The sequence below is a fragment of the Tachyglossus aculeatus genome, chromosome 15 (genome assembly GCF_015852505.1).
Source record: "Tachyglossus aculeatus isolate mTacAcu1 chromosome 15, mTacAcu1.pri, whole genome shotgun sequence".
Classification (NCBI taxonomy): domain Eukaryota; kingdom Metazoa; phylum Chordata; class Mammalia; order Monotremata; family Tachyglossidae; genus Tachyglossus; species Tachyglossus aculeatus.
In genome coordinates this window covers 20,519,857-20,546,171 of record NC_052080.1, presented here as the reverse complement: position 1 = coordinate 20,546,171, position 26,315 = coordinate 20,519,857, and the positions used below count along the sequence as shown (strand labels likewise).

At 43.0% G+C, this 26,315-nt stretch overlaps 1 long non-coding RNA gene across 2 annotated transcripts; it reads left to right on the top strand.

The window, feature by feature from the left end:
- Positions 1-50: 50 nt before the first annotated feature.
- Positions 51-26,315, top strand: LOC119937469. Of its 2 annotated transcripts, none has more exons than XR_005454117.1 (4): positions 51-271; positions 9,061-9,147; positions 9,525-9,630; positions 26,111-26,315. It is a non-coding gene; the product is annotated as an uncharacterized LOC119937469 (long non-coding RNA). The 2 variants fall into 2 exon arrangements; XR_005454116.1 differs by lacking the exon at positions 51-271 and adding an exon at positions 1,674-1,755.

Sequence of the window (26,315 nt, the reverse complement as noted above, 5' to 3'; positions counted from 1 at the left end):
TTGCTGCTTTAGGAATATACTTAAACCTAAGCCTCCCCTTAACTCCTACTTTGAGTCTTGTTAAGTCATTATAGAGATGGAATTTAGGACTTGCTCTAATTGAAATGGGATTGTATCGCTCCAGGAAAAGACTCTGTAGTTCGAGTACCTCTACCTAGGTTCATTCTCCTGCTCAGTTCCTTCTGGCTAATTTACCCCTACCTTACCACCACCACTGTTTCATGAGGAACAAGATTTGCCTTTTGGCCCTCAATCTTTAAATGCAATGCAGGTAAGCAAAATCAGTCAGGAGGGAGGAATGTCAAAAGGGTAATTATAAGACAGACAGCAAAATATATATGTTTTCCTGTTACTACCTGCAGCTCCTCCACGCTGGCTGAGGAGAAGAGAGGCCAAAAACTTTTCAAAGTGCCTAGCTATATAAGTATCAGGGAGGACTTAGTCCTGGATTAGCTGTGAGGTTTTAAGTGCTGCCGGGCTGGCCGAGATGGCAAAGATGGATTATCTCTTCATTAGCTAACATACTTCACCCATCTCTCAGAGAATGCCAAGAAGGTGGACTCACATTCTCTTTGGAGAACATCAATCTGGGCCTGCCTGACAACGGGTTTGGAAATCAGATTCACCACCGGAAGTCAGACTCTGACTGATGTGAGGTTGGGTGCGTTTGGGGGTTTAGGAAATTGGAAGGTACACTGTGTTCATCGTAAAAGCCCATGAAACCACACCCGCCTGCTCGAGGCATCTTGTACTCTCAAAGACAAAAAGGAAATCCACCTTCCCTTACAACTGCTCACCTGGTTATTTAGCTGTCAGAAGCTTTCTTTCAGAGGCTTTCTGAAAGCTTGTCTCCTCCAGAAGGTCTTCCCTGATTAACCTCTCATCTCCCTACCCTATTTCCCCCACTACTGCCACTTCAACTTATCTTTAGACTCTGTTGCTTTTTCCCCACCTGCAATTTATTTTGGTGTCTTTCTCCCCTGCTAGATTGTAAACTCCTTGAGGGCAAGAATCATTTTTTTTTTAAACTCTTTTAAAATCTCCCAAACACTAAGGTGCTCTGCAAGGTGTAAGAACATGGTAAATACCACTGTTTGATTCCTGCACTTGGGTTATCACATACCCCATAGCACTTACATCCACATCTTTAACTCTACCATTTATTGAGCATTTACTCCAGTGCTCTGCACAAAGTAAGCACTCAATACAGTGGTCTGCACATGCTATGTGCTCAATAAATATCACTGAATGATAACTGTATTCACCCATGTACTGTTTTGTGCGGTTCACTGCCATAGCAGGTGCTCAGTAAATTCTATTGATTGATAGAACCTTTGCCCAAAGTGGTACTGGGATTCATCATTCCTGTGAAGGGATTGGGATTTGTTTCCCAAGCTCTTAATAGAGAGCTATGCACACAGTAAACACTCCGTAAATATTATTGATTGATTTCTATGTGATGGTACAGATGCTTAAACAAACTGCTACTGTTGGATTAGGCCACGGAGAATGGCAGAAGAGGCTCAGACCAGGTTCAAAGAACCAGCGAGAAAGGATCAATTATAGTGCTCCTGCTTGGTACTGCCAGGAAATGGAGTGCAACGAGCAAACAGGCAGGCAGGGATGCAGCACACCGCCAAACTTCATGCAAAAATTATTTTTATTAAGAATTTGACCTACCAAATCAACTAGCAGCCCAAGGGTGAAGTTGAGCTGTCGTGTCTTCGGCTAATCCGCAGTTACCAAGTTACCACGGTAGGTCTTCCTTTCTAATTCTGGGATTCCTCGTGGCCTTGTCCACCTTGCAGTACTCTGCAGATGGTTCACTGATATTAACTGTGGTATTTGTTAGGTGCTTACTATGGGCCAGGCACTGTAATAATCACTGGGGTGGAAGCGAGGTAATCGGGTTGGACTGAATCCATGTCCCATAAGGGCCTCACAATCATAATCCCCACTTTACAGATGAGGTAACTGATGCACAGAGAAGTTAAGTGACTTGCCCAAGGTCACACAGCGCACCAGTGACAGAGCCGGGACTAGAACCCAGGTCTTTCTGACACCCAGGCCTGTGCTGTACCCACTAGGCCATACTGCTTCTCTAACTTCATCAACCAGCATTGACGCTGCTTCATCAACTAGAAAAATGCTCGGATAAAAATTAGAGTCTTGAATGCAATTCAATTTTGGGCACTCTCTCGGACAGTGATCAAGGGACATTTTTGCTGATTCGAGCATTTGATGGGGAACATAACTTGCATATATTTAAGAATGCAGCCTCAGCCTAAATGAGGCCCGGCTTTGTTCTTTCATCCCCAGGTTTCCTCTTGGTTATTTGAGCTAAGCAAATGAAGATTTTAGATTAACAAAACACCCTCTCCCTGCCAAATTCAGACTAGTTTGAGCCTAACAAGCCTCCATTGGTGTGGGAGATCCTTTCTGGGGGGGGAATTCAGGGCTCTGTGATAGATCTCATGTTTGAAGGACTTAGGGGAGACCCATGGGTGCTTATTTTTTCCCTCCTGCATCATCATTCCTGTGGACATCTAAAAGCCTGGCTTTATCAATTGTCACTTGCTACCTAAGCCTCCTTCTCATAAGCCACTGGAACAGAAATGAATGAACTCCCCTGGAGGTAGGATATGTTTTAGTGACCTTAGTTAGGAGTAATTACTGCTCTGGAGGAGGATATGAAGTTCGGTTTCCAAATGGATTGGGTTACAGAAACGCTATCGTATATAGTGACTTTTGGAATCTACTTGCTTCCTAGCATTTAAGAGCACATTCTAGAAAAGCTCTTGCTCATCCCTGCATTTGAGCTTGCCTTGGCTAGGAATGCTGTGAGCTTTTCCAGAAAATTGTCTTCCTGGATACTTAGACTACTTGGACAGTGATGCTGCACTGCGGAGGGGATGGCTTCAGGTTGGGTGAGCAGACCCACAAGAACATAGCATCTATTAACCGATTGGTGATATTTATTGAGCACCTACTCAGTGCAAAGCTTCGGCAAATGGCTTGCTGCCGACACCCTCCATCCGGCTGGAACTCTCCCTCCCGCCATACACAATAGACCCCTCCCCAACCACCAACTCTCCCCATCTTCAAAGTCTTATTAAAATCACAACTCCTCTAAATCACAACCCCTTATTTCTGCTACACCCTCTCCCTTCAGGGCTGTCTATGAACTTGGATCTGCCCCCTTTAAGCACTTGATGTTCACCCCACCCTCAGCCCCACAGCACTTAATTGTCTCTCAGTCATTTATATATATATTAATGTCTGTCTTGCACTCTAGACTGTTCACTTCTTGTGGGCAGGGCATGTGCCTACCAACTCTGTTGTAGTGTACTGTCCCAAGTGCTTAGTACGGTGCTCTGTACACACTAAGCACTCAATAAATACCACTGTTCGTTTCATTTCCTGCCCTTGAGGACGCTAAAATCTAATGGAAGTGACAGACAAAATCTGTATAAGAGTAGTCAGAGGAGGAGGAAGAAGCAGAATATAACTGGCACTGCTATGAGATAATAGCAGAAGGGCTTTCCTCTTGCTCATGTTCTGACCATGGTAGTGTTTTCCTACTTCTTTTTAATGAGGGGGTTCATTCCCACTAAGGCTGTTGTGTGTGTGTGCTCTCTCTCTCTCTCTCTCTCTCTCTAAAAGGTTTTACTGGTCAGATAAGACTACGTAAGAAACTAAGCCTTTTCTGAATGTCACAATCCAAGAAGAGTGTTTGACTCTATGCCTTTAGAAGGAGAACACGGAGACCTCCTAATCAAGGCCCCATCTTTTTTTTTTTTTAAGGTGTTTTTTAGGTGCTTACTATGTTCCAGGCACTGTAATAAACTCTGGGGTAGATACAGAGAGAAGCAGCGTGGCTTAGTGGAAAGGGCACGGACTTGGGAGTCAGAAGTCATGGGTTCTTATCCCGCCTCTGCCACATTCATTCATTCAATTGTATTTATTGAGCACTTACTGTGTGCAGACCACTGTACTAAGTGCTTGGGAAGTACAAGTCAGCAACATATAGAGACGGTCCCTACCCAACAATGGGCTCACAGTCTAGAAGGGGGAGACAGACAACAAAACATGTAGACAGGTGTCAAAATCGTCAGATTAAATAGAATTAAAGCTATATGCACACAATTAAGAAAATAAATAGAATAGTAAATATGTACAAGTAAATTAGAGTAATAAATCTGTACAAATATATACAACTGCTGTGCGGAGGGGAAGGAGGTAGGGCGGGGGGGATAGGGAGGAGGAGAGGAAAAAGGGGGCTCAGTCTGGGAAGGCCTCCTGGAGGAAGTGAGCTCTCAGTAGGGCTTTGAAGGGAGGAAGAGAGCTAGCTTGATGGATGTGTGGAGGGGGTGTGACTTTGGGCGGGTCACTTAACTTCTCTGTGCCTCAGTTACCTCATCTGTAAAATGGGGATTAAGACTGTGATCCCCATACGGGACAAACTGATTACCTTGTATCTACCCTACTGCTTAGAACAGTGCTTGGCACATAGTAAGCACTTAAATACCATCATCGTCACAAATTAATCAGGTTGGACACAATCCCTGTCCCATGTGGGGCTCAAAGTCTTAATCCACATTTTATAGATGAAGTAACTGAGGCCCAAACAAGTTAAGTGACTTCATTTATTCACTCATTCAATTGGATTAATTGAGTGCTTTCTGTGTGCAAAGCACTGTATTAAGTGCTTGGAAGAATAAAATACAACAATAAACAGTCACATTCCCCGCACGCAATGAGCTTACAATTTAGAAGTGGGGGAGACAGACCTCAACAGAAATAAATAAAATTACGGATATGTACATAAGTGCTGGTGGGGCTGGGCAGGGGGAAGAGCCAAGGGAGCAAGTCAGGGCGATGCAGAAGGGAGTGGGAGATGAGAAAAAGGGAGTCTTTGTCTGGGAAGGCCTCATTGAGGAGATGTGTACTCAGGCTCTGAAGTGGGGAGAGAGTAATCGTCTGTCAGATTTGAGGAGGGAAGACATTCCAGACCAGAGGCAGGATGTGAGTTAGGGGTTGATGGTGAGACAGGTGAGATGGAGGCACAGTGAGAAAGCACCAGAGGAGCAGAGTGCGAGGGCCGGGCCGTACAAGGAGAGAAGCGAGGTGAGGTAGGAGGAAGCAAGGTGGTGGAATGCTTTAAAGGCAATGGTGAGGAGTTTTTCTTTGACGTGGAGGTGGAGAGGAAACCACTGGAGTTTTCTGAGGAGTAGGGTGACATGTTCTGAACATTTTTCTAGACAAATGATCCAGGCAGCAGAGTGAAGTATGGATTGGAGTGGGAAGAGCCAGGACACCGGGAGGTCAGCAAGGAGGCTGATGCAGTAATCCAGGCAGGATAGGATGAGCGATTGCCTTAATGTGGTAGCAGTCTGGATGGAAAGGAAAGGGCAGTTTTTAGCGATGTTGTGAAGATGGGACTGACAGGATTTAGGGATGGATTGAATACGTGGGTTGAATGGCAGAGAGGAGTCGGGATAATGTCAAGGTTACAGCTTGTGAGATAGGACGGATGCCCAAGGTCACTCAGCAGACAAGTGAAAGAGTAGGAATTAGAACCCAGAATCACCAAATATGCCATCAGACTATAGTCAAACACCTTCTTGTTAAAAGAGTGTAGATAAAACCCTGAGGCTGAGTCACTTCTTCGATCCACTGACTGTGTTCACCCTCCCATTATCATGGGACCATTTCTGTGCCTGACCCTTATCCGATAATTTTGGTATTTGTTAAGCACTTATGCCATGACAAGCACTTTGCTAACTGCTGGTGCAGAAACTTGAATCTCCTTGGGAAAACTCAGTGTAACTGTAAGCAGCTACCTAATAAATAACTTTTTGACTGCTGAGGTAGTAAGATACTAGAGGAGGCTGCAAAAAAAAATTGTGGAGTTCCTATTTATGTACCTCTTGACAAAAGAATAAAAACTTGATAACTTTAGCTGATTTGGATGCTCAACTGCTTAGAATGATCACTCTGAATTAGACATCAGTTGCCAAACCCCTCACTTCAAGGAAATGCTCACTTCAAAATGGATTTTCTTCTTCACACCGAATGCCCCACACTTGAATTTAAACCACTTGCCTCCTATAGGACCTGGGTAGGTTGATTCAACTTCCTTGTGCCTCAGTTTCCTCATCTGTAAAACGGGGATGTTCTCCTTCCAGATTAAGACTGTGAGCCCTGTGTGGTGTAGGGACTTCAAGCACGGCAGAGTGGATGGAGCACGGGCCTGGGATTCAGAAGGTCATGGGTCATCTCAGCTCTGTCATTTGTCTGCTCTGTGGCCTTGGACAAGTCACTTCACTTCTTTGTGTCTGAGTTATCTCATTTGGAAAATGAGGATTGAGACTGAGCCCAACATGGGATGGGGACTATCTCCAACTGGACTTGCTTGTATCCGCCCAGCACTTAGTACAGTGCCTGGCACATAGTAAGCGCTTAGCAAATGTCAGCATTATTAACTGATTATTTTGCATCTACCCCAGTTCTTAGCACTGTGCTAGGCATAAGTACATTATTGTTATTGTTTTGTTAATCAATCAGTGCCATTTATTGAGCACTGACTGTATGCAGACCGCTGTACTAAGCGCTTGGGAGACTACAACAGTGTTAGAAGTCATGTTCCCACACACAATGAGCTTAAAATCTAGGGAACTCAAGAGCAGGGACATTATCTTTTACTTTCATTTTACTCTGCCAAGCATCTAGAACAGTGGTGGATGCACAGAAGTGCTCAATCAATAGTATTTCACAATCAGTCATATTTATTTAGCACTTACTGTGCCCACAGCAAAGTACTAAGTGCTTGGGGGAGTGTGAATGAAAGAATGGAAAGCCCAGGAAATAGGATTGAGGACCTTCTTGGTTTTCTTAATGATCATAATTAATAATAATAATAATTATTATGGTAATTTGTTAAGCTCTTACTATGTGCCAGCCACTGTTAAAAGCACTGGGATAGACACAAAATAATTGGGTTGGGCACAGTCCCTGTTCCACATAGGGCTCAAAGTCTTATTTCCCATTTTACAGATGAGGAAACAGACACAGAGAAGTTGAGTCAACTTACCCAGATCCCAGAGGAGACAAGTGGTTTAAATTCAAGTGTGGGACATTTGGTGTGAAGAAGCAAATCCATCTTGAAATAAACAATTCCTTCAAGTGAAGGGTTTTGCATCTGAGGCACAGAAAAGATAAGTCACTTGCTGGAGGTCACACAGCAGACAAATGGCAGAGTCAGAATTAGAACCCGTGACCTTCTGAATCCCAGGCCTGTGCTCTATCCACTAGATCACGCTGCTTCTCTAATGGTATTTGTTAAGTGCTTACTCTGTACCAGGCACTGTACTAAGCACTGGGGTAGAAACAAGCTACACCAGAGAATTTTGAGCAAAGATACATGGTCATTCAAGTTAATTGAGCCTGCTTTGGGAAAAAGGTTTTCCTTGTTGGCAGTTATAGTGTCTACCAATTCTATTATATTATTCTCTCCCAAGCACTCGATACAGTATGCCTTTATACTCTATTTCCTGCTAGAGAATTCCTTCCTCTGTAATTTGCTTCTGTGTCTCCTCCTCGATTGTGAGCTTCTTGAGGACAGATCTTGTCTACTAATTCCATTTAACTTTTCCGAGGGCTTTGGATAGTGTTCTGCACAGTAAGCGCTCAGCAAATACTATTGGTTGACTGAGATACTTCAACATGGTGAAGGCTTTCTATTTTGTCAATGTCTAGGTTATTATGCTTGATCCCTAGGTGATAGTTTAGGCACTATGCTTATCCTTTCGGGACCCTGTTTCACATCAAATGATTCCTCTACAAGCTTCAACGGACAAATTTCTTAACTCATCTAGCCAGGCAGTTGAAAACAACATGCTTGCTCATTACTCAGATAAAAATGCATTTTTCTAATTTTCAAAAACTGCCCCCCTTAATGGTGCACGCTGAGGGTGGCTGTGGCTCTTCTGGCTTCCAATCTAATGGGCCCGGCTGGGCAGTTGACTTCTTACTGACTCCTGGGTAATAGTAATAATAATGATGGTATTTGTTAAGTGCTTACTATGAGCAAAGCACTGTTCTAAGCGCTGGGGAGGTTACAAGGTGATCAGGTTGTCCCATGGGGGGCTCACAGTTTTAATCCCCATTTTACAGTTGAGGTAACTGAGGCACAGAGAAGTTAAGTGACTTGCCCAAAGTCACACAGCTGACAGTTGGCGGAGCTGGGATTTGAACCCATGCCCCTGACTCCAAAGCCCGCACTCTTTCCACTGAGCCACGCTGCTTCTCCAAATGGATCAAATGGAAATGTGGGACTTTTGCCTCCTGATCATTCACCTGTCTGCCACCCTAGGGCACCTCAATTCCTAATTTTCTCCCATTGCTCAATTTGGTTGCATTTTAGTCCTATTTCTGCCAATGGCCTGCTGTGTAACCTGGAGTAAATCACTTAACCTCTCTGAGCCTAAGTTTCCGCAACTGTAAAATGGAGATAAGAGAGATTATAAAGTCTGCATGGGGCAAGGTCTGTGTCCAATAATAATAACAACAATAAAATGAAGGCATTTATTAAACGCTTACTATGTGCAATGCACTGTTTTAAGCGCTGAGGAGGTTACGAGGTGATCAGGTTTTCCCATGGGGAGCTCATAGTCTTAATCCCCATTTTACAGATGAGGTATCTGAGGCACAGAGAATTTAAGTGACTTGCCCAAAGTCACACAGTTGACAACTGGCAGAGCAGGATTTGAACCCGTGACCTCTGACTCCAAAGCCTGTGCTCTTTCCACTGAGCCATGCTGTTTCCTCTGATGGCCTACTATCTACCCCAGGGCTTATCACAGAGTAAGTAATTAATCAATGGCACAATCATTATTAAGGTGAATAGTTCCCATCTCTGTCAGTAGGAGCTCAAAATCGGAGATAGAGAACAATTACGCTGATTTCCCTTCTCTTGTTCTGCCTAATTCTGCCAGGATCAGGAATCCACAAGGCATCCAATCAGTTAATGATCCTCTCCTTTTTCAAATCTTTTCTCAGGGCACGGTCTTTCCGTGAAGCAAAATCCAAACCAACTCGAAACTGAAAAATAAATCCAAGTCTGTGCAGACTGCAGACAGCAGAAATGTAAGGTTATCAGCTGTTTATCTTCAGCTTCTTCTGTTCCTTCCCCCAAAATGGATACACTTTGATTGTTGATGAGGGCTCGTTCTTTAATTAAATATTCAGTATTTTGGGTCAACACAGCGTCAGTGCCCAATAAACGTTAAACAGCCAAAAAGACTTCCATCTCTGTTTGTGTGAAGCTTCCATTGCTTCAGCTTTGTAAATCTGCAAGTCACATTTGCTTTCTGGGCACGAGTTCACACTTATGTAAATCACGTTCACATGCTGTTACAAATCCACTCAAGTCGACTTCTCAGCACATCCCAACACGCACAATCAAAAATTTCCCATGAATTACATTCTTTGTTGTAATCCTGCTTTGACTCATTCTCCTATAGGGGCCACGGTTCCTGCAGTGACTTGACCCACAGAACTCTGTTAAGCACGCTCACTGCATCTCACTGCAACTGGCCAAGAGCTCCCGCCTCCATGGTGTGAAATGAGGTGACTAGGACCCCAATTACTACCATTTAGCTAATGAACCTGGTGCTATACGTCTTCCCTCACACACATTCCGGTATTATACTGTTTTCACTGGACTGTGAGAGTCATTCCGGGCTATTCTCCTCCAATTCCCACAAGGCACCATGCTCTTTTCCCATCTTATCCCTCGCCTTCCAGCTAGAAAATGTAAGCTCAGTGAAAACTCTGCTTAAGACCACTAAGGCTAAATATCATTTGTGTTCCTGTCAGAGAAGAAAGTCATCATCGTTAAGTCCGTGGCAGCACTTCACAGCCTGCTTTATTATTTTGCAATTGTCTCTCTCAGTGGCTGACAGTTTGCAGGGGGAAGAACAGTTCAACACTGTCTCAGCATTATTTACATTTCAGGAAACAGTCGATGATGTGTTAATTTTTTTTTTTTTCTTTTTCTGGCTGGCTCTGTTCCTGATGGAGTTGCACAATACCTCACTCTTTGGGTAACAGGGACAAGTTCAATAGGAGAGAGAGGAAGAAGTGGCACAGTGAACTTCCAAAACAATGATGAGGCTTCTTTACGGCACACAATCTATCTACTCGCCCGGCTGTATCCGCGTGCTGAATCACAACTCTCTCCACATTCAGTCCACTCACTTTTAGTGCACATGTGCTCCAGCCCTTTAGAAGCAAACTGTGCATGCTTCTAGAGTTATTTGAACCTACCTGTTTTTTTTCACCTGAGTCTGAATGGTTCTTTGCCAGCCTTCAGATTCCTATTTCTGAAGGTGCTTTAAAAAACCAGATCCACGCAAAGGAATCAATCAGTAGAATGTACTGAGAGCTTACTATGTGAAGCGCATTGTACTAAATTCTTGGGAGAGTTCAGGAAACAGAATTAGCAGACACATTCCCTGATCTTAATGACCTTACAGTCTAGAGGAAAAGAGTATTAACTGGGGATAGAATGGTAGGAGGAATTCCTAATAATTACTGCAGCATTTCTTAAATGCTTACTATAGGCCATGTGTTTTGGTAGATACAAGATAGCCCAGTTAGTCAAAGTCCTTGTCCCGTAGTCTTAGGGGAGGGTGAACAGATATTTAATACCCATTTTACAGAGGAGGAAAGTGAGGCGCAGAGAAGTTAAGTGACTTTCTAAGACTCCCAGGCTTAGCGCTCTATCCACTAGGCAACATTGTTTCCACTGAAAGGGGTGTGGCCTACCAGCACTATGGGAGCTGGATACAAGTTCATGTAAGGACTTTCCTTTTTTCTGTTCAGATCCTGTCACTGAACAGGCAAACGATCAGTGGCAATTATTTTGCTCCATGAGAAAGCACATGTTTCCTGCCCTTAAGGAGCTTGTAGCTTGCTGTGGGCAAAAACCGTGTCTATTATATTGTTGTATTGTAACTCTCCCTAAAGCTTGGCACCGTGCTCCGCACACAGTAAATGCTCAGTAAAAATTGACTGATTTACTGCTCCCCAGAAAGCCCTTCAGTTTGGGATTAGAGTATTCACTATTGTCGGCCAGTGGAATAACATTTAGCAAACTGATGTTTTGGGGGTTTGACAAAGCCAAGGCTTCTCCTAAAATCCTGATTGATTTATCTAAAAGGAGTGAGCTTAAAAACGCACTTTTCTCTCAAGGATATTTCTAATGAGAATTTGGTATTTATTAAGTGCTTCCAAGTGTTAAGCACTGCTCTAGGCAGTGAGGTAGTGTGATGGTCTGCCCCACACCCATGAGGGTCCCAAATGAGGAAATTCAGGGGCCTACACTGGAAGCGCCGGCATTTGGATTGCTCAACTGGTGAGGTGGCACGGGGTATGTGCTGAAGGAACTTGCTCCACAATGAGGACAATCACAAGAAGAGGACATGGCATCCCTAGGCATTTCAGCATCTGGTGAAAGAAGCTGGACTGAGCTCGTGTCGTTTGTAGCCACCGCAAAGAAGTTATCAGCTGGTCTGGACCTGTTTACATCCTACCCAGTAGTAGTAGTAACAATAATAATAACTGTAATAACAATAATAAAGATGGTATTTGTCAAGCACTTACTATGAGTCAAGCCCTGGGGGAGATACAAGCTAATGAGGTTGGACACAGTCCATGTCCCACATGGCACTCCCAGCCTTAATCCCTATTTTACAGATGAGGCAACTGAGGCCCAGAGAAATTAAGTGATACGCCCAAGGTCACACAGCAGCAGCATGGCATAGTGGATAGAGTACAGGCCTAGGAGTCAGAAGGTCACGGGTTCTAATCCCGGCTCTGCCACTTGTCTGCTGTGTGACCTCTGGCAAGTCACTTCACTTCTCTGGGCCTCAGTTACCTCATCTGTAAAATGGGGATTGAGACTGTGAGTGCCACATGAGACAGGGACTGGTGTCCAACCCGATCTGCTTGTATCCACCCCAGAGCTTAGTACAGCGCCTGGAACATAGTTAAGCACTTAACAAATACCATTATTATTATCATTATTATTATTATTATTATTATTATGGCAGGCACGTGGTGGATCTGGGATTTGAACCCAGGTCCTTCTCAATCCCTCGCCCATGGTCTATCCACTGTCGTGCTGCTTCCCAGTGTGACTAGTGGACATTCACAGTTTTTGTCCAGTCCAAGTTGAAATGAGGAGCTCAGAAGGCCGATAACCGTTAGAGTCATGACAAAATGCTGTCATCGGCTTGTCCCACATGTCGGGACACTGTATCTACCCCAGTGCAAGACACCAGATACCCGCCCTCAAATTCAAGGATGGGCCTGGCAATCAGATGGACCTGGGTTCTAATCCTCGCTCCGCCACATGTCTGTGAGCCTGGGCAAGTCACTTTACTTCTCCGGATCTCAGTTCCCTCATCTGGAAAATGGGGATTGAGAGTGTGACTCCCCCTGTGTAAGACAGGGCCTGTGTCCGGCCTGATTAACTTGGATCTACCTCATCGCTTAGAACAGTGCTTGGCACAGAATAAGCACTTAACAAGTACCATAATTGTTATTATTAAGTTCTAATTATGCCATATTATCTGGAAAACATGCTAGTGAAGACATACCCTATCTCCCGGGCAGGAACAAGTGAGTCACTGGTTAGCAATTCTATTCTATTACTTCCACTAATGGCAACCTGAGGGCTTCACTGCCATCTCTTCCAGAACCAGACGGGAGAGAAACTGCACTGCAGTGCCCCAACGTGTTTCATGCCAAAGCAAAGGTCCAAATGATTCTGAGATGTGAATTCCCCCCGGTGCTCCCTGGCCTGATCAACACCACTTCTCTGAGATTGCCTTGGCATCCCGGGCATCGAATGGCCGTTTTACTCTAATTGCTCTTTTGAATTACCAAAGTGCCTCTGTAATTCTCCTGCAAGCATCAAATCAAAAATGATCTGGATCAGAACCCAGTTTTTTAAAATCATCTCTTGGAGATGTGCCAGCTCTCGGATGGCACCTTCATTCTATCTTTTTTTTTTAAATGGTATTTGTTAAGTGCTTGCTATCTCCCCCTCTGGACTTAAGCTCATTGTGGGCAGGGAATGTTGCCTATTACATTGTTCTCTCCTAATCACTTAGTACAGTGCTGTAATAATAATAATAGTAATTGCTAAGTGCTTACTATGTGCCAAGCACTGTTCTGAATGCTGGGGTAGTCCCTGTCCCCACATGAGGCTCTACACACAATAAGTGCTCAATAAATATGACTGATTAATTAATGTGCCAGGCGCTGTATTAAGTCTGGGGGAGATACAAGTCAATCAGATTGGACACAGTCCAACATGACCAACATGGGGCTCACAGTCTTAATCCCCATCTTACAAAGAAGGCAATGGAGGCACAGAGAAGTTAAGGTACTTGCCCAAGGTCACACAGCAGACAAGCTCTGGAGCCGGAATTAGAACCCACAACCTATGACTCCCAGGTTTGTGCTCTGTCCACTATTCCATGCTGAAGGTTTGGGGGACAAAAGCCAGGTGAACAAACTCACATATTCTGTTCCAGCTTCACACTGAGAAAAAAAATTCATATACATATAAATATATATGTATGTGTGTGTATAAAAATATATATGTGCATATATATATATATATATCAATCTTTGCCTACAGACTGTTGAATTCAGAATTAGCTTTCAACTTAGAACATGCTTGGCATATAGTAAGTGCTTAATAAATACCATTATTATTAGTATTATTATTATTATTAACAAGCAACTTTATAAGGGCAAAATGTTCCTAAACTTATAAAATCAGATGAGAAGGGACACTGGGAGGCCATTACAGCTATCCTCCTGCCTATGGGCAACACCCAATCAATCATATTTATTGAGCACTTCCTGTGTGCAGAGCACCGTACTAAGCAATTGAGACAGTACACTATAACTGAATCGGTAGGCCTGTTTCCTGCCCACAAAGAGCTAACAATCTAGTAAATCATCACAGAGCGAAGAGAACAGAGTACCGTAGGTGTCTGAACTTAAAATCTCGGTCAAAAAAAGATGTGCGCTGACTATACTGTTTTTATCCACTTAACTCATCAGCACATGAGTTACTTGGTATAAGGAGCAGAAGAAAAAATATTTTTAATGGCAAGGGGAGTGAATTCTCCAGGTCACAACAATAGTTTCTGGCAGTTTCACAGATAACTGTTCTTCCTATTTAAGAGTTGCAGGAAATTTAAATTACTGAGCAATAATAATGATAATACCACCCTGAAATTAGGTAGCACTTTCATTTTTATCAAGTTCTGGCATTTATTATCTTGCTTTACCCTCACAATAACCCTGTTAGGTAAGGGCGGTCTGTTCATCACCATTATTCAAATGAGGAAACTGAGGCTCAGAGAGGTTAAGTAACTTCCTCAAGGTCACACAGCAGGCAAGTAGGGGAATTGGGACTATAGCGCTACTCTTCTGTCTCCCAGAACAGAAATTTTCCACTACAATGTTAAAACTTGCAGTCTCTAGCTCTGGACAAATCCTCTAACTTGTTCAAACATGAACCTTAATAGAAAGAGCACTTGGGTAGATGGTATCACAGAGTTGGACAAATACAGTCAGCGCGCAGTTATCCCAGACATTTTTCTTTATAATAACTCTGGGAACTGAAAGCATAGCCATTTGGAAGGAGGAAATATTCAATATTTATGGAATTAATATCCGTGCAACAGTTAAGATCAGAGGGCAATTAATCATCATGGTGCACACATTTTACTTAGAGTAGTCCTAAAACAAGGATTGAAAATGTTAAACCACCTGATATGCCAGTAATAAAATATCACATTCTTTGGATTCTAGATGGTCTTGTGGCCTGAGAATAGGGCCAGAAATTCAAAAATTTCCAAAGAGGTCTACTCCCAAAGACTGCTCTTAATTCTATCATTTGTTGTCAGAATTTAAAAAAAATATAGCTTCACCTCATTTGGACCTCAGAGTTGACATAAATAATAAGAGAATCATTCTTCACCTGGGATTCATGTAGATTCATATTAACATTAGCTGGTTTATATTCTGAGTTGTGCAAACTCTGAGGATCCTTTTTTAATCATTCATTTGCTTGCTTATTTTCTGGGTATGTAGTCATCAGAAAATCAGAGAACAATCGCACACTTTTAAGTCAATACCTCCAGCTCGGGATAGTGGTTTTTTGGTAGGCTGGTGAAACAGCAGTGGCATTTGCTGACTCACTAAATGGAGTAGGGGTTAGAAAAATCAATCAATCAATCAATCGTATTTATTGAGCGCTTACTGTGTGCAGAGCACTGTACTAAGCGCTTGGGAAGTACAAGTTGGCAACATATAGAGACAGTCCCTACCCAACAGTGGGCTCCCATCATTCATCTTTCCAGATTCCTTCCCTCAAATCTGAATAACCAGAGGATGATTCGTATTTGATACGAATTTGATACGTATTCAATCATTCGTACTTAGGGAAAGCAGGATGGAGTTGACAGAGCATGGACTTGGCAGTCAGGAGATCCTGGGTTCTAATCCCGGCTCCACCACTTGTCTGCTGTGTGACCTTGGGCGAGTCACTTCACTTCTCTGGGCCTCAGTTACCTAATCCTTAAAATGGGGATTGAGACTGTGAGCGCCACGTGACATGGGGACTGGTGTCCAAATCACTTTGCTTGTATCCATCCCAGCGCTTGGTACACTGGCTGGCACATAGTAAGTTCTTAACCAATACCACTATTATTATTATTATTTATTGAGCACCTACTTCGTGCAGTGCACTGTACTAAGTATTGTACTAAGTATGATAGTGAGTAGTTTACAATCTAGGGGGGCACTGCTGTAAAAGAGATACAGGGTAGGACTGTGTCTAATTTCAATCTGTGTATTCTTTTCCAAGCCTTAGTACAGTGAGAAGCAGCGTGGCTCAGTGGAAAGAGCCCAGGTTTGGGAGTCAGAGGTCGTGGGTTCTAATCCCGACTCCGCCACATGTCTGCTGTGTGACCTTGGGCAAGTCACTTAACTTCTCTGAGCTTCAGTTCCCTCATCTGTAAAATAGGGATTAAGACTGTGAGCCCCACATGGAACAACCTGATCACCTTGTATCCCCCCAGAGCATAAAACAGTGCTTCGCACATAGTAAGCGCTTAACAAATGCCATTATTATATTATTATATATTATTCTTGCTACTACTCTAAAGCAGGGCATGAGATGGTTTTTTTAGCCCTTCACACACATGCATAGACTCTTAACATCGCTAGTGTCAGTCAAGCAATCAGTCATACTTATTGAGAGTTTACTGCATGCAAGGTTCTGTACTTAGTGCTTGGGAGAGTATAATATAACAGATTAAAGACGCAGCTTGACCCAGTGGAATAAGCACAGGCCTGAGTTCTAATCCCGGCTCTGCCACATGTCTGTTATGAGACCTAGGGAACATCACTTAATACTACTACTACTACTACTACTAATAATAATAATAATGACATTTATTAAGTGCTTACTATGTGCAAAGCACTGTTCTAAGCGCTGGGGAGGTTACAAGGTGATCAGATTGTCCCACAGGGGGGCTCACAGTCTTAATCCCCATTTTACAGATGAGGTAACTGAGGCACAGAGAAGTTAAGTGACTTGCCCAAAGTCACACAGCTGACAATGGGCAGAGCCAGGATTTGAATCCATGACCTCTGACTCCAAAGCCCGTGCTCTTTCCACTGAGCCACACTGCTTCTCTGTGCCTCAGTTATCTCTTCTGTCAAGAGGAGATTAAGTCCTATGTCCTCCTACCTAGACAGTGAGCCCCATGTGGGCCAGAGACTGCGTCCAACTTGATGAACTTTTTTATCTACCTCAGTTCTTAGAACAATGCTTGGCACATAGTAAATGCTTAAGAAATATAACAACAATAATGATAGTAATAATAACGGTAATAATTGTGATTTGGTAGATATGTTCCCTGCCCCTGAGGAGCTAAAGCCTACAGATTAACTAACAGGCTAGCGTCATATTTGAAGTTGAAGGCTAGACATATGTAGACAGAGATTTATATACTTATGTCCCAATCATCATCATCATCATCAATCGTATTTACTGAGCGCTTACTGTGTGCAGAGCATGGTACTAAGCGCTTGGGAAGTACAAGTTGGCAACATATAGAGACAGTCCCTACCCAACAGTGGGCTCACAGTCTAAAAGGGGGAGACAGAGAACAAAACCAAACATACTAACAAAATAAAATAAATAGAATAGAGATGTCACCCCACCTTTCTACCTCCCTCAGCTTGGGCCTGTTTTTTTCTGGCTGGAGGGTAGGGGAATAGTGGCTTGGCCTAATGCAAAGTGCACAGGGCTGTGAGAAGACCTGGGTTTTAATCCCAGCTCTGCCACTTGTCTGCTGTGTGACCATGGACAGGTCACTTAACCGCTCTGTGCCTCAGTTACCTCATCTGCAAAATGGGGATTAAGATTTAAGACTGTAAGCCCCAGGTGGGGCACGGACCATGTCCTACCTGATTAGCTTGTTTCTCTCCTAGCTCTTAGTACAGTGCCTAGCACATAGTAAGCACTTCAATACCATTAAAACATGAAACAAAACAAAACAAAAAAACCCCAAAATAGTGTTGATGGATATGTTGCTTGTCAAGACTTCTGGGGTAACTTCTGAGCTGAGCTTGGTTAGATTCATTTCGATAAACACTATCCCTTGTGCACATTACTGTGACCTTACATGGTCTCAGCATTAGATTTACTCCATTACGTTGGGTAAGAAATGGATATTTCAAATGAAAGAATCATCTCAAAAAATATACTTGTCCTGTGCAGACCCAGCAACAAGACTGAAATCCTACAAGCTCCTGGGCCAGTAATTTGAATAGTATTTATCCATTCTTTCCATATTTTCAGCCACTGTGAGGGATTTTTAGCTCCTACTTATTTATGTTAAATTGCTTCTCCTGACTCCAGGCCTGCTTGACTGATGGCAGTGATTATTTTCACTGGACATTCAAGTGTTCCAGAAATCCTGGAATCTTCTTCGGTGCTTAATTTGTACCGAGAAGGCAACTGAGAATTCAATACCCTAACATCTCTCCCATTGCCATGGGCCTGTTTGTCCTATATCCTCCAGGAGGCCTTTCGAGACTGTTTTCTCTTTAAAAAAATCAAATGAATGTTACTTGTTAAGGACTTACTCTGTGCCAAGCACTGAAGTAAATACAAGATAATCAGATTAGACACAATCTATGTCCCATCTGAGGCTCATAGTCTTAATCTCCATTTTGCAGATGAGGATGCAGAGAAGTTACTTGATTCGCCCAAGATCACCTAGCAGAGAAATGGCAGAGATGGGATCAGAAGCTAGGCCCTCTGACAACTACCACTGTGCTCTTCTCTCTTCATTTTAATAATAATGACATTTAATAATGACATTTATTAAGTGCTTACTATGTGCAAAGCACTGTTCTAAGCGCTGGGGAGTTTACAAGGCGATCAGGTTGTCCCACGCGGGGCTCACAGTTTAAATCCCCATTTTACAGATGAGGTAACTGAGGCCCAGAAAAGTTAAGTGACTTGCCCAAAGTCACACAGCTGACAAGTGGTGGAGCCGGGATCTGAACCCATGACCTCTGACTCCAAAGCCCAGGCTCTTTGCACTGAGCCATTATGCTTCCCAGCATTACTTTATTATTATTACTCAGCACTTCACCCAAAATGTACTACTTCACTCACAAACACCTGTAGCACTTTTATACATAACTTATTACTCAAGCATTCACCTATATATTCACTTCATTTAATCCTTTTATCTGTTTATTTTAGGATTTCTTCTTTCTTTTCTTTCTTTCTTTGATGGCATTTGCTAAGTGCTTACTATGTCCAAAGCACTGTTCTAAGCGCTGGGGGGATTCAAGGTGATCGGGTTGCCCCACGTGGGGCTCACAGTCTTAATCCCCATTTTACAGATGAGGTAACTGAAGCTCAGAGAAGTTAAGTGACTTGCCCAAGGTCACACAGCAGACATGTGGCGGAGCTGGGATTAGAACCCATGACCTCTGACTCCTTAGCCTGGGCTCTTTCCACTGAGCCACGCTGCTTCTTCTCTCCCCGCTTGGATTGTAAATTTATTGAGGGCCGGGATTGCGTCTACTAACTCTTCAGCTAAGTGCATAGTCCAGTGCTCGGCATAGTGTAAGCACTCAATACAAATTATGAGCTGATCTGCTAGGCTATAAACTACATGAAGGCAGCGATCATGTGTATTAACTTGTACATTCCCAAGCATTTAGTACAGTTCCACAAACATAGTAGGCATTCAGTAAATTGGAATTCAATAGATCAGAAGACCCCTGAGGCCAGTAAATGTGTTCCCTCAAGCGCTTAGTACAACACTCTGCATATAGTAGATGCTCAATGAATACTATTGATTAGGTGATAGAGGGGTAAAAATAAAAAATAAATAATGGCATTTATTAAGTGCTTACTATGTGCAAAGCACTGTTCTAAGCGCTGAGGGCGGGGGAATACAAGGTAATCGGGTTGTCCCACGTGGGGCTCACAGTCTTACTCCCCATTTTACAGATGAGGTAACTGAGGCACAGAGAAGTTAAGTGACTTGCCCAAAGTCACACAACTGACAATTGGCGGAGCAGGGATTTGAACCCATGACCTCTGACTCCAAAACCCGGGCTCTTTCCACTGAGCCATGCTGGAAGGGGTTAGTCTGAGGAGAAGAAACTCCTGAACATCTTGAGACAAGTGCTTGCCTCCATTCGATACATGACTGGATTGATGGATCAATCCAGCAAAGGTCTTTGTTAAGTGCTTACTCTGGGCAAAGCTCTTGGGCGGGTACAATGGGGTTGGTAGGCACAATTCTTACCCTCAAAGAACTTCCTGCCCTCAAGGAGCTTACAATCTAGTAATGGATTTGGATAAGGTTAGGAGAAATTCAATATTCAGCCCCAAATTTGGCAGTCTTTCCCTTTAAGACACATGAGCGCACAGCAGTGCTTCCACACACTTTAGAAGTGACGGACGTTTGCCTACCTGGGCTGGCAAACACTGACAAAATGTTGCCAATTTGTACTTCCCAAGCACTTAGTACAGTGCTCTGCACATAGTAAGCGCTCAATAAATACGATTGATGATGATGATGATGACAGCAACACAATCCTATTAACAGTAAGCGATGACTTCAAGGAAGTTCAAAAGACAATTTAGCTCAGGAACAAATACTGGGCTCCCCAATCTGATGTTGATCCATTGTCTTTCAGGTATAATAACTGCGGTATTGGTTAAGCACTTACTGTGTGCTAGGCACTGTATTAAGCGCTGAGGTAGATACAAGCTAACTCGGTTGGACACAGTTCTTGTCAGTCAGTCAATCGTATTTATTGAGCACTTTCTGTGTGCAGAGCACTGTACTAAGTGCTTGGGAGAGTACAATATAACAATAAACAGACACATTCCCATCCCACATGGGGCTCATCGTGGCTCAGTGGAAGGAGCCCGGGCTTGGGAGTCAGAGGTCATGGGTTCCAATCCCGGCTCTGCCACTTGTCAGCTGTGTGACCTTGGGCAAGCCACTTACCTTCTCTGGGCCTCAGTTACCTCATCTGTAAAATGGGGATTAAGACTGTGAGCCCCACGTGGGACAACCTAATCACCTTGTATCTCCCCCAGTGCTTAGAAGAGTGCTTGGCACATAGTAAGTGCTTAACAAATACCATCATTATTATAATTATTGTTATTATTATCCCCATTTTACAGACGATTAACTAAGGCCCTGAGAAGTGAAGTGATTTGCCCAAGGTCACACAGCAGACAAGTGGTGGAGTGAGGATTAGAACCCACAACCTTCTGCATCCTAGGCCTGTGCCTTGTCTAGTGTCATTGCTCCAAATTGCTTTTCAACAATAGGCCTCCAAGTGGAAGAAAGACCCCTGAAAAACCCTATGCTAACAAGTACATTGGCCTATGCTTCACAAAGCCCTTGAGCAATCCTGTAATAATAATCCACACTGAGTGATTTGTTAAAAAGATTAATTATCATCTCCCCTTTAAAAGGGATGTCCTCTGTCTCAGCGGGGATTGGTTGGAGGCATTACTTTGGAGTTTCAATTACACAGATACTTTTATCGGTGTCAAAGCTGGAAATCTGATATTTCACTTCCATTGAGCCTTCCTAAGAAGTGTGTCAAATTTCACTTAAGAAGAATTAGAAGCAAATTTGGTTTACAATGAAGCTGTTTCAACAAAGTGGTTGCATGGCCACAGGGCAGGTAGGAGCAGGAACCAGTTCTTAAGAGAGGAGAAGTTGTCTTGCATGAAACCTGAAGTTATGACATGGGGTATGGGAAACCTGACTTCCCTAAAAAACATTGGAATTAGTTTTCCCACCTTTCAAACCCTAATCTCCGACAAGAAAGCCCGTCCATTTTAGCATTTTGCAGGCTTCAATCAACTGGAGGGAAGCCTCGCCTGCCTCCCTTAAGGGGCCTGCTTGGCCCCTGGAAGGTTAATTTCCTGCCCAAGTGGATTAGCCACCCAGTAGGTCCTACCAGGAAGCAGTGTGGCCTAGTAGATAGAGCACATGCCTGGGAGTCAGAAGAACCCGGGTTCTAATCCCCGCTCTGCCACTTGTCTGATGCAATCCTGGGCAAGTCACTTCACTTCTCTGTGCCTCAGTGGCTTCATCTGTAAAATGGGGATGAAGACTGTGAGCCCTATGTTGTGAGACAGGCACTATGTCCGACCTGATTACTTTCTATCTACCCCATTGCTTACAACAGTGCTTGACACATACTAAGTGCTTAACAAATACCAACATCATCATCATCATCATTATTATTATTATTCCTCCGTACATGGAACAATAAGCTTATTAATGTCTCTTGCCTATGTCTAAGCACGAGAGCAGCAATGAACACTAGGAAGGTCAATGGATGATGGAGAATTTAGGGAAGTCAAATCAAGGGGAGTCACAGCTTCTCCTCCTAGCCAGGATATTGCCTATGGTTCAAAACTTCAAGTCACATGTTGAGTCCTTCTGGTCTCTCAAACGATAGTACTTACTGAGTCCCCACTGTGCACAGAATGCTGCATTAAGAGCTTGGAATGTACAGTTGAGTAGGAGACAAGGTCGCTGACTTCAGGGAATTTCAAAAAGCAGAATTATTTTAGATGGCAGGGCATTTGGGACTTTTTTAATGGTATTTTTTAAGTGCTAGCACTGGGGTACATACAAGATAATCAGGTTGGACACGATACATGTCTCACAGGGGGCTTACAGAATTAATTCCCATTTTACAGGTGAGTTAACTAAGGCCCGGAGAAGTTAAGTTACTTGCCCAAGGTCAAACAGCAGGAAAGTGGCAGAGCCAGAATGAGAAACCTGGTCCTTCTGACTCCCAGGACTGTGCTCTATCCATTGGGCCATGCTATTTCTCTTCTAACGTTTTAGAAGGCCTTCTCCAGGGTAAGGGGCACAAATGGATCTTCTTAAAGAGATATATGTATATATGTTTGTACATATTTATTACTCTATTTATTTATTTATTTTACTTGTACATATCTATTCTATTTATTTTACTTTGTTAGTATGTTTGGTTTTGTTCTCTGTCTCCCCCTTTTAGACTGTGAGCCCACTGTTGGGTAGGGACTGTCTCTATATGTTGCCAATTTGTACTTCCCAAGCGCTTAGTACAGTGCTCTGCACATAGTAAGCACTCAATAAATACGATTGATGATGATGATGAAAGAGGCCTTGGGTTCACCTAGCTCAAGAACCTGAGGAGAAATCTTGAGAGAAAGGCCCTCTTTGGAATGATGGGCAAGATGGCATGCTCCTCCTCTAACCATAATAATAATGATTACGGTTAAGAGTTTATGATATGCCAACTACCGTACTAAGCACTAGGGCGGATACAAACAAATCGGGTTCGACACAGTCCCCGTCCCCTGTGGGGCTCACAGTCTTAATCCCCATTTGACACATAAGGTAACTGAGGCTCAGAGAAGTGAAGTGACTTGCCCAGGGTCACCCAGAAGCCAAGTGGCGGAGCCGGAATTAGAACCCATGACTTTCTGACTCCCATGCCTGTGCTCTATCTACTATGCCATGTTCCTTCTCTATGTACACATGTGCACGCGTATTTCTGTGCGTGTATATATTTATTAGATGGACCAACAATCATGCTCAGTGATATTAAAAGCAAGACTGTATTTCAAAGTGGGCTTGGTTGAAGAAGAACCCCTGAACAATCAGAGCTCACACAACCATTCACTCATCCAGGACACGGAAATGATCCTTTTGAATATTTAAACAGTTCTGTTCCATTTTCCACCTACTTCCTTTGCCCTTTGTTGCAGATTCACTTGTCTTTTCTGTGTGGCTGGAAGTGCCAAAATGTGGCAAGAAGCGATTTAACTGGCTTGACTAGAAACAAGAACTATTTTCAGATGCCTCGAAAAAAAGTACTATTGTGAAATTTCCAGTTCAATTGTGCAACCCTCAAAGTTCATCTAGTTAGCTCTTTCCAAAGTGATTACCACCATAGTTCTGCAGGGGTTAGGAAACCGTATTTAACCTTGGCCAGAGTTTTCCAAATTTCACCAGTTTATGCATTCTTGTTGATGTGAAATGGCGACATGGAGGTTCAAATTTATCTCTAGAAACCTTGATTTCATCAACTAGGACGGTATAGGAATATCCAATAGGATTTGGCTAATTTCTGCATTTTCATTCCACACATATTTGGGAAGTGAACATGCAGCAGGGATGGTATTAGGACTATTTGACAAGATGATAATTGATCAACCAATGGTCTTAACTGAACATTTACTAGGGGCAGAGCACTGTACTAAGCACTTGGGATAATACAACAGAGCTAGTAGACATGATCCCTACCCTTGAGGAGCTTAAGACTCACCAAACTCAATTCTCCCCAGTTTGTTTACCTTGGTTCTGACAGGTTACAGGAGGCTATGGGTGGCAAAGCAACAGAAACTAAACCCATTTTCCACTACTAATGATAGACGCCTTTTCTAGCTCTGTTATGGTAATATAATATAGTAGCTTGGCCCCCACATTAAATTGTTTCATATGTATGAATGTTTCCAAAACAAAGACATTCGTAATTCTTTTCATTCTTCTCTAAACCAAACACTTTCCACATATTTGCTGATTAGAATTGACCAGCAGGATTGAAAAGGAGCTTGGCTTAGTGGAAAGAGAACGGGCTTGGGGGTCAGAGGTCCTGGGTTCTAAACTTAGCATGGCTGTGTGACCATGGGCAAGTAACAACTTCTCTGTGCCTCAGATTCCCCAACTGTAAAATGGGAATTTAATTACTGGTTCTCCCTCCTACTTAGACTGTGAGGCCCATGTGGGACAAGGACTGTGTCCAACCTGATTCATTTCTATCTACCCCAGTGGTCAGAACAGTAACACAGAATAAGCACTTAAGTACAATAATAACAATACTAACTGTAACTTTTGGTTGTTATTTTTCCATGTTTTTCAGAAAACACATTTGATTAACTAAATTTTCTTTTTCCAGTCTCATTGCATTTTCATTTGGGTGGGTGGGGGGGGGGGAATATATATTTTTAACTACCTTGAGTGTTTTCTTCTCCAATGCTGAGAAAAACATGCGTGGAATTCAAAATTCCAGGGATTGACATCCTGACAGTCTAAAATTCATTTGAACAAGACTTAAAATCTAATTCTTCAACTTCTAAGCCCTTTGTAACTATTAGGTTGGATCCAACATCTCTATAAGAATTTTTTGTTTAATGCTCTTGGCCTCTATTTCTCCTTTTCAAAAATCTGGGCTCACTTCCCACCCTGAGTCAGTTGTGAAGCTGAGCTGAAGATGCCATTGCTGATTCAAACTTCTATTTGCTGTCAATCGTATTTACTGAACACTCACTGTGTGCAGAGCATTCTACTGAGGGCTTGGGAAAGTATAAAACAACAATAAAAAGGCACATTCCCAGCCCACAATGGGCTTACAGTCCAGAGAGGGAGAGAGACATTAATACAAATAAATAAATTACAGATACATACGCCAGTGCTGTGGGGCTGGGAGCAAGGGATGAATAAAGGGAGCAAGTCTGCTAACATGGAGGCCACTGACATTCGAGTAACATTAACGTCATTTAGCAGAAATTTCTGTTTCTGTGAAGGGCAACTGAGGGGATTATAGAAGATGAATTCTACTAGCATCCATCATAGCTATTTATACAGAACGGATAACATTTACAATAGAACTCCACTCTCCTTACTTTGAAAGTGTGATTAAAATCACATTTCCTCCCCAAAGTGTTCCCTGATTAAGCTCCCTTTTCCCTACTCCTCTTTCCTGTGTCACTTGTCCACTTGGATCTAAGCTCACTGTGGGCAGGGAATGTGCCTGTTTATTGCTGTATTTTACTCTCCCAAGCGCTTAGTACAGTGCTCTGCACACAATAAGTGTTTGATAAATACTAATGACTACACTACTTGATATTCACCCCACCCTCAGCCCCACAGCACTTATGTATATAGCCACAATTAATTTATTTAAATTAATGTCTGTTTCCCCTTCTAGACTGCAAGCTCTCTGTGGGCAGGGAACATTCACCAACTCTGTTGTGTTGTACCCTCTCAAGTGCTTAGTACAGCGCTGCACACACAGAAAGTGCTCAAAAATACCCCAGATTGATTGATTTATAATGTTAATTTGTATTACTTTGATCTGTGCAACACTTCTCTTGGAGACCTAGCATGCCCTCGTCAAACAAGTTCTCTTTCTGAGTCTTCCACAAAACTGGGCATCTCTAATGCCAACTGTACAAACTGTACAGGCCCGGAGTTGGATTCCATCCTGTACTTTTGGAAATTTTATGATGTGTCATCTGTAATTTTATTTCCTTAAATCTATCCTTAAGGCTGTTACTCATCTTGACTTGAAAGCCCAGGTTGTTTATTATGTCCTTTTTTTTCCCCTTGCAAAACAAGGGATCTTTGTGATCTCCAAAACTCTGATTTTGAAGAACGTATAATTGCAGATCCCCTATGAAGCAGCTCGGCACAATCGTCTGTGGCCAGATGAATTCCTCGGCTGCATTTTAAGTCTGCAGACCTGGTAGATAAGTGCAGTGGACAAAGATTTGGATCTCCGTGTCACCAAGCTAAGTGAGGCCCTGAACTTTGATCTCATATTGCCACATTAATCTGCTTCACTGACCAAATCCCTAACAGCAGACTGTTAAT